The sequence below is a fragment of the Columba livia genome, chromosome 8 (genome assembly GCF_036013475.1).
Source record: "Columba livia isolate bColLiv1 breed racing homer chromosome 8, bColLiv1.pat.W.v2, whole genome shotgun sequence".
Taxonomy (NCBI): Eukaryota; Metazoa; Chordata; class Aves; order Columbiformes; family Columbidae; genus Columba; species Columba livia.
Genome location: NC_088609.1, coordinates 14,341,153 through 14,359,553, shown reverse-complemented (window position 1 = coordinate 14,359,553; position 18,401 = coordinate 14,341,153). Strand labels below are relative to the sequence as shown.

At 40.4% G+C, this 18,401-nt stretch overlaps 1 protein-coding gene across 6 annotated transcripts in view; it reads right to left on the bottom strand.

Annotated features, from left to right (window-relative positions):
- The window catches only part of GLIS1 (GLIS family zinc finger 1), a 196,814-nt gene that overhangs the window by 109,608 nt on the left and 68,805 nt on the right, over positions 1-18,401 (bottom strand). The gene's annotated exons all lie outside the window — the stretch shown is intronic.

Here is an 18,401-nt window from a genome sequence, read left to right as displayed (position 1 = left end):
TTCAAGCAGCAATGTTACCTGAAATAGATTAAAGATTTATCTTCCCTCCAAGATACTGTGGATTCTCTTAAAACATGTAAGATTTATACTGGACCCATAACAAAAACATTTCCTTTCTTTAATTCCCCAAATTATACAATTCTGAAATTCATTAGGGCTTTCTAAATAAGCATTTTATCTGTTTTATCATACTACCAAAACACAGAAACTTGACGCTTCCACCAAAGTTCAGCAATACCAACTGCAGCACACACTGATACCTATTTGTGTGAAGATGGAGATTTCCTATAATAACATGGACATGATCCCTGTGCTGTCAAAAACCATTATCTTCTCTTGTAGCTGTCAAATCAGAAAATACATTTTCTCCTTGCAAAGGAACAGAACACTTATGCTAAAACTGTGAAATTGTGTGTATTTCGGCCAATCCACCCTACATTTGCTTTCACAAAGTACCTTGCAGATTTATTAACAAGAACTAAAAATTTCTTGCACAACAGTGCTTTCAGTGAAGTCACACTTGCATCAAAGCCCTCTGAAATGTGCCCACCACATGGGAGTTGGAACAAAGATGGAAAAGTAACAACACCAGCGACTCACTTCCCCCACCCTGCAACTAAAACAAGAACCGAGAGACTGTCTCTGACCACAGACAACTAGAACCTACATTGAACTCCTCAAGTACACGTGAAAGCAGATTCATTGCCTCTGAAAAAAAAAAGGGAAAAAAAAGTCTGGTTTACACCAGTGTAACTGAGAACAGAATCTGGCCCTTTGACAACTGGCACACGCAAGATTTAAGCATTTTCCATGTCTGGAAGTAGATCTCTTTTTTCACTGGTATCGAGGGGCCTTTAACCTACATACTGTAACTTACCACTAACAGACAAAAAGAGCACATACTCCCTGCCTTATACCAGAGGGTTCACCCTCCTTTCAGCGGAACCATAGCTATTTCATAAATCCATATAAAAAAACTAATCCTAATTTACAGAGAGTAAATCTAATAAAAGCAGAATGTTTTCCAGAAGGAACTAATGGAAGTGGAATCCATCAAGGTAACTTTTGTCTTTCTCTTTTTCTGTCTTGCAGTTTTGATTTATATCTTCACATTTAAATGCTCGTGAAGGGAAAAGAAGATACAATGTGCAAAGGCTTCAATCAGGCAATTCCTTCCATATGAGTAATCAAGTTAGTTCAGTTCTGGCTATCTTGCTTCTTTCATTCTGGGGTAACTGACTTTGGGGGAGTTTTTTTTCTTCATTTATGCTGGATTAAGTAACATGAGAATTGGTCCCATTAATTGCGATGGGGCTCCACACCTTCGAAAGGGCTCACACCAGTCAGGACCTGCAGAGCCAGCCCCACATTTCTTGCTAGAGGTAAATTCTCCTCGAAGGAAACAGAACATCTCCTCACACAAAGGGAAACCTGCCTGTGTAAAAATGAGATCAACATTTAAAACAACCCTACTACAGGGCAATGGCTCTCTTCACTGGGGAACATCTTGTTTACCATTCAGGAAGACTTCACTCTTACTGATAAAATTAGCTATTAAGACTACGAAGATAAGAATAAGAACAAGAACTTACAAAAGGGTAATTATTCAACAATAAACACATGTTGCAGTGCTTTGGAGTTTACCTAATTAAGGCCAATGAACAAATAACTGAAATGATGTATAATTGAAATGACTCACATTCAAAATAGAGATAGATTTGAAGTATTTGCCTAACATACTTAGATATCTCCAGAGTATTGTGGGTTTTGCGGCAAAGACCAAACTAGGTCATTTGCTTTTTTTTCTAACTGCTTCATTCTTTTTAATTACTTCTCTTAAAAAAAAAAGAAAAAAAAAAAAAAAAGAGCCATTCTTGGGTTTGTTTGGATGTGATGTCCAAAATTTACCACGACAACACTGAGAAATGGAACGCTGTTACTGGCAGCTGGATGAGTCACGTGAGACAAGTGAAAGACCAAACAGTACCAGATTTTCTCAAACAAGTGAAAATGATCCACGCTGGAAGAGGCCATTAAAGCCCTCCACCGAGAGAAAACTATTAACTCAAAAGGTGCCAACACAGCAAAGCCATGCATCATAGGGAAGGTACTGTACCCATGCTAAGCATCCCATTCTGCATAACTAGCACTGAATAATCTCCATTACTGTGCGGCTGGAGCGACTGCCACAACTCCTACAGAGTCAGTAATTGAAAAGCATCAAGATAAGTGTATAGCACTATGCTGCCTGCCTGAAGGCTCTAATGAATGGAGTGCTTCAAAACACAGAATCTTCACAATTATTTATGAACATGCAGCATTTCTGACATTTTCAAAAATAACAACAAAATCAACACTTTTGTAAAGTATTTTATGCCTGTTATGCCATTCTCTATTGTGAATGGCAGGACTTGTCTTAATCCTGCAATGCCAAGCTTCAGGGACAGAAAAGTAGTATAAAAGGCCAGGAAACATATACCACAGTTGTTCTTACACCTCCTACAAAGCAAGTCTGACTGTGTGATTGTGGAGATAATTTCCTACGCCTTGTGAAAAAACACGCTTTTACCTTCCGTTTCAGGGAACCATTATTAAAAGGGATAAGAGTTTGGGTCTACATTTTTCCGTTACGGACACAGCTTAAGAGAAGGAAAACACACTAGAAGTTGGTGTGATTAGGCATGTATGACATTACAGCCTTAAGCAGACCTTACCCAAATGTAATGTTATTTTCACTCAGATCTTCAAGCTCCTAGCCAGATATCCTAAACATAGACTTCTAGATCTTGGCCTGGAGGCCCAAAAGAGGGAATGTCGAGATGTTTTATTGACATCTTTGCAGTCATTTGCACCATCTGGTACACAACAAACCTCTAGACATTTGGGCTTCTTACCACCAATGAAAGAGGAAAGTTCTGCACTCTAAGAGACCTTTGCAATAATTTCTAATTCAGCACAAGACTTCAAATAACATTTGACTGAAAAATTATCTTCTTCAAATCACACAAATATGACGTGGTCCCAGATTGTCCAACCATGACTCTTTATGTAGGTAAATGTATACTCTCACAAAGCTTTGAAAACTTTTAGCTTTTTATCACAAGGTAAGTTTTACCCTGTGTATTTTGGAAGTTCTCTCTGTGTTTCCATTTAATTTCTGTGTGATATCAATACCATGCACAGCTAAGTTTCTTTTCTGGAGTAGATGGAAGCAAGAAGCTCCTCAGAGCTGAATAGCCCCAGAGCAGTGCACTAAGGTGCAGAATTCTTTCTTTGTTCCATGAACTGAGTCATCTTTGATGTACAGGTAGCAAATGCAGGATCTGAATGTGGTGCCGAGGAAACAACTACATAGATAGTGACTACCAAACAAAACTGTTCAAACTCACAAAGGAAGGCAACAATTCTTTCGCAAAGGCATCAAGACAAGAGATCTCTAAGTCTCTTTCATTGTTCTTTGTCCTTACCTGAGGACCGAAGTGGTTAACAATAATAGCACTACTGCATTCAGGAGTTCATATCTCAAAGATGAACAAAGCAGGTCACACCACATTCCAGGTTCACCCTAGATCTCTGTATCCGTTACAATCTGTTCATATTTTCAGGCCTGTTTCATACAGCTGATAGAGACTTGGCTTCGCTTTCTATAATGCTTCTACAACTATCTTAATAAAAACACACTGAGAGCCAGAAGGTTCTTTATTACAGAGCAGACCACACTCTAGAGTCAGAGTCTGGTGAAGACTCCAATTGTACTACACTTGTGTATCAGAACAGAGGTGACAGACTCTGCCTATTTGAAAATGGATACAGGTAATACGAATCTATAAAAAAATGAGGGTTAAAAGCAGCAGCATTCAACACAATTAGAATGAAAAAGAAGGATCTCTTTCCTCCAAGCTGTTTTGAACCATCCTATAAAATCCTATAACAGAAAAACTTACTTTACTTCCATAATGATGTATGAGTGAAGACAGAAGGGCTAAGGAAACTCTTGTAAACTAACACAACCCAGCTAGTGAAATAAATTGTGGATTATCAATCTTAAAAACCTGTGAAAGAGAAATATAACCCATGTGTATCTTTCTAGTAGATTCTGGACCCTAAGTGTTGGCTACATCTATATTTATTATTTCATGTTCAATTTATTTTTAAAACAATTTATTTGGATTGAATTTTATTTCTGTTCTGTGGAATTTGTTTTCACAGACTACACACAGTATTTTAAAATAGAGTGAATCAGGCGGGTTGGCATTACCGAATAAAGAAGCGTGGTTGATTTCATATCAGTCTAACTTAAAACTATTTGAAAACATTTCAGTGGTTTGGAGATCTGTAATCTCCTTACCTTTGAGCATGTGGGTAGATATGGCTCCCATATTTGACTTCTTCATTATATTTTAACACAGTAACAACACCTTACGTCTTTCACTGCTAAAATGGCTTGCAATGTTAGGTAGTCTAGATTTCCAGCAAAGAACTTCACAACGCTTTTTGAAGTTAGCAAGTATGGCCAAGATTCAGGAAAACACATGCCATGTGCTCAGGTTCCAGTGGCTTCACAGACTTGGTTATGTTCTGAGTTAGGCTCTAGACGTGTAAGAACATAGCCATTTTAGGCAGCAGTGAACTGATTGTCAGAGAAATAATATAGCTGTCTACGATCACAAGGAGTCTTTCACTACACTCAGGTTTGGAACGCAACATTGTTGGCTTCCTATTTGGATCTCAGACCTCTAAATTATGCCCCCAAACAGAGCTGAGAGTAGACTGAAAATGACCACTGCCCTCTTTTGTGGCAATCAGGACAAAACCTTTTGCAGCCTGATGAAACACAGGTCTTGTCGTTACATTTATTGTTAGAGAGTCTCCTCAGCTTGGAATCACCTTTTGCCTGTTGCCAGGCAATCTGAAAAATATTGTTCTCAGCACATCTGGCCTTTTTTGTGGTCAGTTACCCTTTCTTGCTGCTTGGATTTTAGTAACAGGGGAAAAGACATTAAAATAAATGTTTTAGGAAAATATAAAGCTCAACAAACATTATTTTAATTAAAAGGAAACCCTAAAACCCTCCTAATGGGCACTTGGAGAATATAAGCTCAATTTAATGAAATTCGATGTATTTCTTTTTCTTTTTTTTAAGACCGTGTTTGGAATACGTTTCATTCTCAGTATTTCTGATAGGTAGGATACATTATTATGATTCTCCTTGCCCTACCAAACACCAGAGAATAGGGGTGTCTCTGACCCCTTATGAGTAAACATATTCAAAGGAGATGCAAATACAGTCATTGGCCCTATTTTCCCAGTTCTCCACTCATCTCCACTTCCCTTTCATTCCTAAGCTCAGTTTGAAACCCTCTCTTCCAATGACAACTTTAACCCTCTCCTACCTGTGCCTCACCCTCTGGTACATGCTCCAGGATGCCACAGATGCAGGACCGCTGCCCCACTGGACAAACCTGGTCCTACCAAATCCATTGTACAGTTTAGACACACAAGTTTTAACCTCAGGTGAAGCTGGTCACACTGTCCGGGCACCAGATGACTGAATTTTTCAATGCAACCAACACACATAACACAGCTGCCGTCAATCTACCTGCTATAAAATCCCTGCTCTCACATATGAGACTGATAAAAAACCTGTGCTCCCAGAGACCAGCTGAATCAATCCACACCCACTAAATAAATGCCATTGTGCATATTGGTGCAAGGCATAAGCCAACTCTATGCCATTTGTGGTTACATACACACTCACCTGCCCTCGTCCCCTTTGGTTTGTCTTTTTTATTGCTCTAAATGGACACCACCAGGGCTTTCACAGCACCCTGTAGTTAGATGGGGCCTGTATGTTAAAAGAACTCCAGAGTGACTTTCTCAAGACAGAAGTTCACACATTTTACGATGAGGGTACCTGAATTGTTCCTATTGTAAATGTGCTTTCATCATTTATTATATGACTCCATTGAGAAGACAGGATCTTTCTATACATGTACAGTTTGAGAAAATCTATTGATTTTTTTCCTCTAAATCATTTAGTTCACTAATATCCAAAGCATGTCTACTATGAACTGCATGTGAGGTATTGCTTTACCATCTACTTATTAAATCCTGAACTTTTAAACTCCCAGATCTCCTCTCCTCTATACTTTCCTTAGATCATTTAGTCTCTGTTTTCCATGGAAGTTCTACGCAGAGGACCATGTAAAGACGCCATGGGGGTGTATGCTCTCCCAAACATTTGAAACACAAGGATGTGCAGGGACTGAAAGCTGGGGTTTTGCCATATGGCACCTTGCATGTGTCTTGTGTAAACACAAATGTCTCTGTTTCCCAAGAAGGAATTTTATGTCTGCCTGGCTCAGCAGTACACTATATATATTTAAAAAGGAAAAAATCCACTACCCAACAGAGCACAACCAAAACTATTTCCATTAAGATGTTGGGCTCAACGATTTAGAAGTCTGGAAGTATCACCAAGTCAGTAAAAGCCACAGAAGCTAATTGCTACACAGACAGGATCAGTGTAGATCACACAGGGTTATGCAGAAATGGTAAACTTTAAACAAAGGGGCAAGCTCATAACTAAAAAGGATTTTGGTCCTTTCAGTACAAGATAGGCAGAGGAAAAGATCCGGTGGGATGCAGATGCACAGTCTCTAGTTGTAGGGACCTAATTCTGAAAACCAGTCTACTCACAGTCAAAAGAGACAGAAAATGACTCATAATAGGAATAAAAATGCACTGGGAGTCTAGAAAGAACTTGCTATATTGCTGTGTGATGGAAATGCTCCAATATGTAAAGGGAAGACAATGGAGGGAGGCCAGTAAACCTGCACTGCACAGCAGCATGCAGCTATGAGTTGTGTTTCATTTGCTGGCCCTCCAAAAACTGTGAATTAAGCTCCTTTCCTGTGAGAGGCTTCATGAGTCTCTCCTCTCTACTGATATCTTCACTCCAAGCTCACTTGCTAAAGGAGCTTGTTCCAAGCTTTTTTTTTCCCCTGGTTCTTTATGTATTAGAGTGATGAAAAACTACAGCAAAAATGCATTTGATTGCTGAAGACTACACATTCTCCTAACGCAACAGTGATTTCTCCATGCTATTATTAAAAAGTAGACAGCTTCACATATACAACTTCCAGCTAGACCCACTGCAGGTCTCTCACACTTACCAAGTAACCTAGATCCCAAATCACTACTTTGTGCTCTTGTGTGAAATTATTTTTTACAATGAAAACTCAAACTGCTACCACAAACAGGCAACCATTTCACATACACAGTCTCCTTGATCATTTAACACTTGATGCCTAATACAGTAATGGCTTCCTTGCAGCTTAGAATTAACACTGCCAGAAAGAAAATCCAAGACAAAGTTTCCCCAATATATGTTGAAAAGAGCAACAGCCTGTCCCTGCTACTTTTCATTTGCTGTTTTCATTGTTTGACATTTCTTTCTGCCAGGATTTTGGCATTATTTCAAAGATTGATTTGAAATATATTTAACACCAAGTGATTTGCAATGTTTTTCTATTTTACCAGAACCATGCTTGGGACTAGTTCTATTTAAGTAGAATTTACCCTTCTCTACTCACTGCCAGAGAATGAGCCTCTTGCAGGCTCTCCACAACAGAGTGTAGTTCTCCCTAACTGTACGCAACTCTGAGAACACCAGTTATCTATAACTGCAGTCTTAGGATTGTAGGTATATGCAGTGCTCCTTAAACATGCACCTTAATGTTATCACCAGCAAGAATGATCCAGGGAAAGTCAGTGCCAAACATATGAGTTATTGGTGCAATAAATACCTATCTGCCCTGCAACACAGGAAGAAGAAAAACTCTATGACTTATAAATACAACTAGTTCAGGTGTCTATCCAAAATGGTGCAGCTTCAGACAACAACTGCGACAACTGAACATCTTGACTGTATCAGTCTTTTCAGAAAGTCAGATTCTGGTGATAACCATTCCACATTCACCATCACCTGTTGTGCTGTGGATTTTTTTTTAGCAGACTCTGAGACCGGGTAAGAATAAGGCTACTGTAGAATCTGCTGAGAAGATGTAAAGGCACCAGGAGGAAGAAAACCAGAGACAGGATGATGCAGAAAGATTAAAGGGTACAAGGGCTGCTACAAAAAGGGAAAATGATCTCACTGAATGGTGCTGGTTTACATAAACACTGAATAAACAACAATTAGAAGTTTAGCTTCTGCTAAAAGCCCTCTGTGAACCTTCCAGTGATGATAGTGGGCAGTTGCTATTGATTAGGAGGTACATGGAGTACTCTCTACTTTCATTTGGTGTTGCTACCTTCTACATCCTTCTACGAACAGGATCTGCACTTTCCACACAAGTCATGAGAATAAGGTATCTCAGTGATTACATGAAGCTGGATATTCCAGTGAAGAAAGAGATACATAAGTGTCATAGTGATCATCAGAAGCCATTTACTCTGATACACAGATTATGCTCCCACAGAAAACCAGGCTGAAAGCGTCTTCAGAAGGTGATTTACTCTACCCTGTCTCCCTATAGCGTAATTCAATCTCACAAATTTAAGGTGGTGTTTGCCAATCTGCCCTTTATAGCCTCCAGCAATTCCCAGCATTCCCAGCAACCTATTCAGCTGTTTCACTTGACTTAGACGTTCTTCCGTAATGCCTAACATAAAATCCCTCAGCACAACTTAGCCTGTTACATTTTGTTCTGTCCAAACTGGACATGGAGAAGAGTCTGTTCTCTTGCCCTCCATAGCAACCTTTTATGTCTGTGAAAGTTGTCTCCACTCAGTCTTCTCTCTTGCCAGTGTTACACAGCCGTCATTTTTTTTTCCTCATAAATAATGTTTCCCAGAGCTCTGATCTCTTCCCTATGTCTCTCTTCTGAACTCTTGCCAGCAGACCCTTTTTTGTCCTTTATGCTACCTTTTTTCCTCTGCATTTTACACTATCATATCCTGTTCTTTGCAGATAGAAGCAGGTACACGCTTCCTTCGCTGTGAGCCAGCAAAGAAGCAGAACAATGGCAGTCAGACCCAGCAGCTCAATCTCATATTATTTCTTGGATGGATAAGAGACAGAATAATGAAGCTAATGAAGCTTTAGTATGACCCAGTGTTCCTGTTGGTTCTTACTTCTGCATTAAACTGCCCTCTGAAAAATGCCTAGAAATCTCAGTATAGAACTCACCAAATGAATCCATGCAGAGGTAATGGTTGCTACACCAAGGCCCCATCACTCCATAATTCAACTTAACAGCATAAAACACTAAACAAAAGCTCTCAGGAAAGTGCACATACTTGCAAACTGTCCAGATTCCGGTGTTACGGCATTCCAAAACTCTGATTATGGCTGACACTTTTTCTGCTGACCATCCCTGCCATCAAGAATACATGAAGGGCATGAAATCATTCTAACATGCTGATCTAATTGATACAATGAAACTGAGAGTAACTTATTAATCATGTTGTCTCTGTGTCCAGATCTGTTCTTTTCTGGTTGTCAATCAGGAGTCACTGCCATAGCCAGTGAAATAACAGTACTGCAAAACGAGAAGGCACAAGATCAGACCTATGAAGTCTTCTAGAACTGAGTATCTAAAGGTGAATTCTAACATCTCCATTTTAATAAAAGCTTCCAGTGCTCCATTAGAGATACAAATACTGCAGCCAGCAATGCAGTAAATATTGTTGACTAACCAAAATGAGCAGAGAACCACAGACTAAATGATCTTTTTCAACTCAAACTAGATTTGAGGGCCTCAGACTGAGAAAGTCCAGCTTGTTCCAACCCTGGGCAGACATTCCATTCCTTTCCTCTTTCCCATCGCCTTGGCACACTGCTGACCTTGATAATGAGGTATGAGGATTTATACCTGGAATGTGCATTTTTATGTGAATTTAGTGTTGGGGAAAGAAAAAAAAAAAAAAAAGGCCAAGTTAAGAGCTGTGGAGATGGAAATGTTCTAGTGTGGTCAAAAGGTGTGCAACGTTCCCTGAATGTCAGGACCAAAGATCCAGAAATGTGCCCCATAAGAACTACTTCTAAGTGGGAAACGGAGACCCTATGGTGAAGTGATCGAGTTTGTGAAAAGCAGGTACAGCACAGGAATAGAGAGCAAGTTCTAAAGACTGCACAGTTTACAGGCTGAACCCAGAAAGCATGCCAGCATGCTTGGTGCATTTTATTTCCCATGGGATATCTGCGTCTAGTTTAACCACACATTGTTGGATCTAGAGCGCATCTTTTAGAAAGACATCAAATCTTAAAGTGGAATCTTTAAATGGTGGAGGATCGATTCTGTGGCAGTCTGTTCCATGGTTCTCAGCATGCATTTTATATAGCTTGAACTTGTTTGACTTCGCTTCCCAGGCACCAGGTCTCATTATGCCTTTGTGAGCTAGATTAAAACACAAGATGTACCCTGTACTTTCTCCCTCTGTAGATAACTTTAGCATTTGTTCCTACCTTTTCCTTGGTGACTAAGTGTCCTCTTCTTCGTTTTCTTACAGTATAGTATATTCTTCAGATCATGAATCATTTGCATGAATCTTAAACACAGCTGGTTCTTCCAGGGAACCTTGTTAAATCGTCAACACTAGAGCAGTACAGTACTAGAATCATTAATAACATAAGACAGCAATGTTGTTTTGCTACTTCTTCCTAATATATAACTAAGCACAGCTCTCAATTTTTTTTTTAATTATTATTCTGCTGTAGCATCAGAATAGGAACTCTTGTTCAGCCAGCAAATTCTTAATGTTTTACCTGAGGCTGCCTGGCTGAGTCCTTTAATGCTCTCAGTGTTTGGGGGAAGGGAGAAGGATGGTTATTCTGGTTTTGTGTGTGTGTGTGTGACTTTAATACAAGTCTCTGCTAAGAAATAGAATAGTCACCAAATTATACTACTGTGCCTCCAAACTTAATGACCCAGAATGAGTTCTGCTGTCGATGGGCCTAACTCAATAGGCACCACTGAAAACAATGGAGTCTCCCAGTGTGTGACCAAAAAAGAAATAACAACTTTTTAAGGAATGTAGCAACTGCAGAAGCTCAGTAACCACTTATGAAACTGAGGGGGGGAATCATCCATTTAAATTTTTTGTTTACAGGCAAAAAGGACTCCAGCAACAGAGTCAGTGAGTGTGAGATTTCTGTTGTTTTAATTAAGCCTTTCTTAGGTTTGCCTTGTTTGGTTTAGCACAAGTTCTGCAGAACACATCTAAACCCTATGGCTGGTTTGCAAAAGGCAGCAGAGACAGAGAGAGAGAGAGAGTGACTGAAGCCATTTAAAAAATAAGGAGCTAGAAGCTGAATGTGTATGTCATCCAAGCTCCATGCGAAGCCGTGGCCTTTTAGAGCTAAAATGATCGCCGACAGAGCAGAGCATGGCTCACAAAAATCCTTTTTTACCTGGCAGAAATCCATGTAATCCCAAGTATGCTGACTAAGAAATTAGCTGAGATGAAGGGTGAGGAATGCAACCTCTCAAAGTTCCCCAAAGCAGAAAAACAAGGAATTTTTCCTTCTCATTGTCATAGCTCTTCATTTGCACGGATTCTAGCAGTGAGCAAGAGGAAAAAGATGAGAACAGCACAGTTCCAAAATCACTATTTATAATATTATGGAAGCAAGTATCATGCATTATTTTCACTGTAAATCATTAGCACTAGTTTTCCAAAAAGTAAAGCAAGGAAAGAAGGGACTAGCAGCAGCAAAGCTGGGCAACCTCAGAGCATGTTGCAGGGATCTCTAAGCCAGTGTGACTCGAGCAACCATACCAAGTCCTCACGCTGCAGGGTAACACTTGGGGGGGTTTCCTGCCCCCCAGTAAGAAAGTTTGTCTCCAGAGGCCGCATTAGCATAGGTCCTGGACTAGGCTGGCAAAGCTGCTCAGAGTCTGGTTCAAAGGCAAACCCAGATGTCAGGCACTGCGCTGCTGGCCACATGCGCTTAGTCACTGGATATGCTTAGAAAGCACTGAGCTCTACAGAAACACCAGTATGCATGCGGCAGCGAATAGTCTCACACAGACAAGAGTGGCTTCCCAAAGCTCAGGTCTACATCCCCTGCATGTCACTGCATTTTCCTCTTTTCTGTGAATGTGGAAAAGCAAAGTATCTAGTTTCTGTGTAACTGAATCCCAGCCACGTGTATACAGCTAATGACTGGTTACACCACACATAATGAAGAGTCACGTTTTGCTAATTGCATAGAAAATAAACAAGCTAAAAAAGAAAACAATTACTGGCTTTGGTAGGAATCTCTCTTGACCTTTCTTCTGGACTCAGACCCTTGATTATAGTCACTGTCAGGCACATGTACTGCCTGCTCCAGTTCTGCTTTCATTTGAATGCCTGTTGATATTTATTAACTTTCTTTGCTGCAGAACATTATCCATCAGAGGCCAGAGCATCAGAATTACTGTAGTCTGCCTTGGATCACCCATGGCCTCACACCCACCTGACCGAGATGAAGCAAAGGAGCCATCCCCAGGTTTTACTTCTGAGACACAGGTAGTATTTGTTTAAACACAGAGACATGGCAGAGGTGTGGGGGAACTGTGTGCCCTCCTTCTCCTCTGCATTGGAAAGGGGACTGTTCTTTGTACATACAGTGAGAACTGTGCAATTCTGCAGCATGCCTTGTTACTTATTTGTTAATATTGCCAAAGTACAAAGGATTATAATGCCATTGCAGTTTATTCTGCACAGGAATGACCAAAAATATTACTCCTGCCTCAGAAAGTTCACAGCCTAAGAGACAGAGGGACACAAGCAGCAGAGCACAAAGGAATGATGAGCCAGTGCCACTCAGCATAGCAGCAGTGGCCTTGGCACAAATGTAGCTTAAGGTTTCTACATCTTTTGTCTGCATCATGGGCCAAACACAGCATTTCAAACCTCTCAACATGCATTAGAGACAACTGCTGGGCTTAGGTTGTGGTAGTAAATACCAGCAGTTAATGGTTGGCAGGAGAGAAAGCAGGGAAGGGCGAGATCATGAGAAGAGGCAGGGAGAGAGCTCACACAGACACAGGCCACGTTCTGCCCCTGCAACCCATGTTCACAGCTAAGGGAATCCCTTAGCACTTTCACATCAGTGCTTTGAGTTAAAAAAGAAAACAAGTCCCTCCTAGACCTCCTATCACCTGGGGACCTGCATCTCCCTCTGCTCTTCTATAGCCTAAGGCAAGCCCTGTGCCACAGCAATGTCTCCAGAGGTGATATGGTGGCCTGCACACCCCTGTACAGAGAAGCAGCAGCTAATCGGTTGTTTCAGTCACCACTGGACAGGGACATTTTATATGGAGGAGTGGAGACAGAAGAGGAAAAAAGAGGAAAGAAAAAAAAAAAAGAAAAAGAGGGACTTACACTGACAAGTGCCTGGTGGGGATAATGACTCCAGTCAGAGCCCTTGTGTTCTTTCAAAAAACTCTCGACAAACCCCAGCATCTGGTAGTTCAGCTGTGGGTTTCCGCTGTTTATTTTTCTATTCCAGTGCTCATCCCTATGCACTGCCTGTGCCTGGCTCTGTTAAGCATTCCAAGTGCTACAGAGTATAATTGAAAGAATAAAAACCCCAGGCTCCACATCAAGCACGTACAGGGAAAAAAAAAAAAAAAACAAAACACAACAAACACAACAACAGCAAAAAAAACCTGCTTAAATCCTTCCTTACACTGATGAGAACACAGGCAATAATCCCTCAATGCCACGCCAGGCAGGCCTGAGGCAAATGCAAGCCACAAGTGCCAACCCCAGCAGCCTCCTCCGAAACAGTGATCGCACACATCAACACCAGGTTATTTTGTATAACTAGAGGGAACCATGACCAGCCTCTGTGATGCACAGTGAGAAGCAGTTACTCCAGTAAGCTGTCCAGAGGATGGATCCTGTTCACATTTCCTCTTAATTTCAAAGACATGAATCCTTTCTCTACTTCTCTCCTCCCTCTTCACCTTCACACTGGTAACCTCAATTACAAAACCAAACATAACCATTCTGCCTCTGCTGCTTATTGTCTGCCTACTACCGCTTAAAAATTCAGTTTCTGACATTGTTTCCTGGATGATGTCATCAAAGGCAGCTCCATGCAGCTGAAAAAAGTACTGGTGCACCTTCAGTTTGCTTCTTCCTTCCAGTCTTACTTTGAACAGTCTCTGTCACAAGGTCCTCATAGCACAGGCTTCATCTCTGCCTTGGATCTCTCAGCTCTCACTTCACTTCCAGGTCTTTCTGCAGAATATTCCTAAGGCAATGCCTTTCTGATCTACCCGCACCACCAGCACATCTATCCAGCTCCTCATTACTCTGTGTTTCTATAGCTAATACATCCTCTTATCCAATCTTTACTTAAGTGATATTCCCCTGCTGATAATCATCCAGAGTAGTGCAGGAAAAAAATAATATACAGTGACAGCAGGGCTGAAAAAAAAAAAAAAAAAAAGGAAAAAAAAAAAGAAAAAGAGCTGGGGAAAGGCTGTTCTCCTGACAAAAAAAAAAAAAAGCCTATCAGCTATTATTAAAGAACACGGGGATCACAGCACAGGGGATCCTTGAGTTGTATAAGCACTCGGAGAAGATTTCTCTCTTACAACACTGGTAGAACTAAACCACTGTTTATTGTAGGGCTCACTGCCTGGTACCTGCCTCCTTGCTGTACCAGCCCTCCACTTGCAATGCACTATTTCCAATCTGCCAACTCCACAGCTCAGAGTCAGGAATGGAGAGGTGTCCAGTGCCCAAGAGGCAAGTTGCATAGGAGCCTAAAGTTCAGACTCTGCTCCTTTATGGCAGAGGGAGAGCAAGAAGAGTTTTATCAGCACCAGGGATGCAGCCCTCCTCCTGGAAGAGGGACCTACAATGTGAGGTGTCTCTGCAAAGCCTGAGGGGCTGTTAATGGTCAGGAATGCAGTCTCCAAAAGTCGTTTTTAAAAAAACTTTTGAGAAACCTCCTGTCTTTCAGTTTGAGAAAACCATGTTCTCCATTTAATTCAGCAGGCCACCAGAGCTGTTAACTGTAATTGGTGATAATCATGGGAGAATTTTATTCAGTGACAATTCATTTTCTGTAATTATTACTCTGTTCTTAGAGAACTTACCTAAATGTTCACAGCTACAAGAACATTCCTAATGCCAGCTCTCAACTTGTTTTCACTTACAGAGGTGCATAACATGGAAAGCAGATGTACCAAATTGAACTTTTCTTTTCTTGCAACATACTGTAAATGTTTTTGACATGCACTGTACCAGAGTCACATTTGAAACAATTGAATCCAAGGTAAAAAGTGCAGCCAAAAACAGAAGACAAATGAAGTTTAAAATCAGTTTTGACAGATTAAATGGAGATACTTTGAAGCCATAAATCAGACGGCCAGTCTCTAGGAAGTTAATAATGAATCTATCTTTCCTCCCTATTATCCTAAAGATACACAGAAAAACAAGCCAGCATCAAAAGCAAATTTGTACCTCAGCATCTAAAATACTTCACCCAAGCAGCAGTGAAAATATGAGCAAGTTCATCTCCCAATATTTGCTTGTTCTGAAGACAGATGAAAGACTAATATTTGTATGTAAGACACAAAACTTTACAGTGTTCAGAGTCATTGTCTAAAGTAAACATCTGAGCCTAGTGCATTTTCAATAACTTAGACTCTGCATGCACAAACCAGTGGATATCTGGATTATTTTTTTAAACATTTGTTACGAGAAAATCAGTCTCTGTTTCAAATTGGGGTTTTTTTGGTAAAATTATGTTCCAGCAGAAAAAGGACATAAGGAGACAAATTTTCCTTGTCAAACTTTATTCTGCCTTCTGTGCAATCTGGGTGGTTATATTGGGTTAATTTCTTCACATGTAAAATGACACATGCAAATAAAATCAAACCAAAACAAAGAAGGCAGAGCAAAATGTTTTCCAAGCTTTGCAACAGAGTACTTGCAGTGTTTATACAAATAGTAAGGTCTGGCTAAAACAAGCATCTGATAGCTCTGTGCTTCTTTCAGCCACGTGACTCCTATTTGCCATTTATTCCATGGAGGCAGAAGTGGGTGCCCAGGCAGAGCCCCAGTGAAATCCCTGGGGCAATGCACGAATGCAGCTTTGCTTGCACACACGCCATCACTAGATTGTATCTCGCCTGTTGTGCACTTCGCTTCCATGCTCACTCAACACGCTCCCACTGAAGCTGAACAAATCTAGATATAAACAGTTACCACAGAATATATAATAAACAAAGGCCTAAGAAATTTGTGCACTAAAACACAACTTTCACCTCCTGGTTTTTGTGTATTACAAATTACATTCCACAATCTGCTGGCATACATTCTACTTGGACACCAATGAACAGAGCAAGGTCTAGCCAAAATTTAGCACCTGACAGTAAACTCGGCAAGGATTAAATAAGGAAGTCTTCACAAGTTGCAGGAGAAATACCTGCCACATCACCCTCCTAAATTCAAATTCAGGACAAGACTAGATTTGCACATACATCTATAAACATGTAAGTGCCAATACAAACATTAGCACTTGAGACTACTGCATGAATGAAGGACACTCTGTAGAGATTAATGGCATTACAGTAATCTAGGAGTAGTTGCATTTATACAGTCCTTAAAATTAGATATGTCCCTTTGAAGGCAACCGTGAGGCTGACATGGCCTCTGGTGAAAATTAGTTTGACACCCCTGATCTAGACATATGAAGAAATAAAATTATCTTCTGATAAATTTGATGCTGATTTATTAAAACAGTTGTGCCAATTTGCCCAAATCACTATTGTGAATTTTATTTAATCTGTAAAACAAAATCAGGAATAATCATTAAATCTCAACAGACTGTGTCTTTTGAAATCACAGTTTTGAATTAAAACAGGCAACATTTTCTTTCAGCTGCTTAAGACTGCAGAACCCCTCTTAAGTGATCTCATACATAAGTCACTCTTACTTGATTTTTATTAACATGATCACATACTGAGTTTATAAATGCATTTGTATGCAAGAGTCTGACTTCACCACCACACAGCTGAAGGAGTGGCCAGAATGCCAGGGGATGGGCAGTGCTCACAGGACTGCAGGTTGAGACCTGACAGCCTGCCCGGGCTCAGCCGCTCTCCACATACAGCTGTGAAGAGCCTTTCGCCGACATCTGGACCTAAGAAACAGGCATCCTATGCAAATGGACTTTACATCCTACGCAAAGTCATCCGTAGCCAATTTCTATTAAATACAACTCTTTGCTTTGACCCTAATGTAAGACACTGTTAGTTCTACTCCCAGCACAGGGCACTCAGCACCAACAATGACCTCAAATCAGTATGCACCATCACTGGCTCTGGTAATTACTGCCAAGTTCTCCTAATTCAGGGATATTAGCATTTAAATCATAGATACTTCAGTGTTAATCCTATCACACACATCTCTATATAAGTAAAATTCCTCTGGAATTCAACAAAATGCTGAGAGGCTTGTGAAAGTCACTACATAAATCATGTGGAGGAAGAGCGAAAATATGCAACACAGAGACAAGCAGAACTTGTTTTCTTTGCAAAACAGCATTTTCCATAGTTGGTGGTACCACATTCTCTTCTGTTCTTTGGAATATTATGTTAGAGTTAAAGTTAGAGTTAAAACCGGGATTTTAGTCAATGCAAGGTTTTCCTTTGTGAGTTCTTATGAGATAATTTATGTTATTTTATGGATCACTGAACTGCGGTTCACAAATACAACCCTAAACAACATGCTTTGTAAAATAGAGCGCTCAAAACAACTCGCTCATTGTAAGGTCCTGTACTTTGCCTAGAAGCAGTGCAGGCAAGTACACCGGAGCTCAAGAAAGGCAGCAGAGCCCCATTTCACTAGTATCAAAATCAGTCGTTTTGCAACACTGAAATCTCCTCAATTCCATTGGTTTAAGCTATTTTATAGATACAGCAGTTAAAGGCAAAACTGGGAACAAGAAGTGTTCCTTCTATAAACACCGTTGCTTAGAAACCCTGTATTTTTAATAACCTAGCACTCTAAATTCAGCATGGCCTGTCAGTATGGGATTTCTGCACAAGACACTAAGGCATTTTGAGGCCAGTTTCCCAATTTGCACTGTACCATACACAGAGTTGTTCTTCATAGCAATACAGTGACATGGGCAACTGGGATAAGTAGACAGGAAGCTGAGGACTTGTTCATTATTCATATTGCCATAGCGCCTGAAATCTCCAGTCCTAAAGTGTGTTTTCTTTTGCTAGTGATGTGCAAATATAAAATGAGATAGACAAACCTTGCTCCCAGGCAACTTAAATGTAGCAAACAGGACACCAAAAAAGATACAAAGAGCAATGCATTTGAAAAATAACATTTTACACACAAAAAAATTACAAGATAAATAACAAACTTCAGCA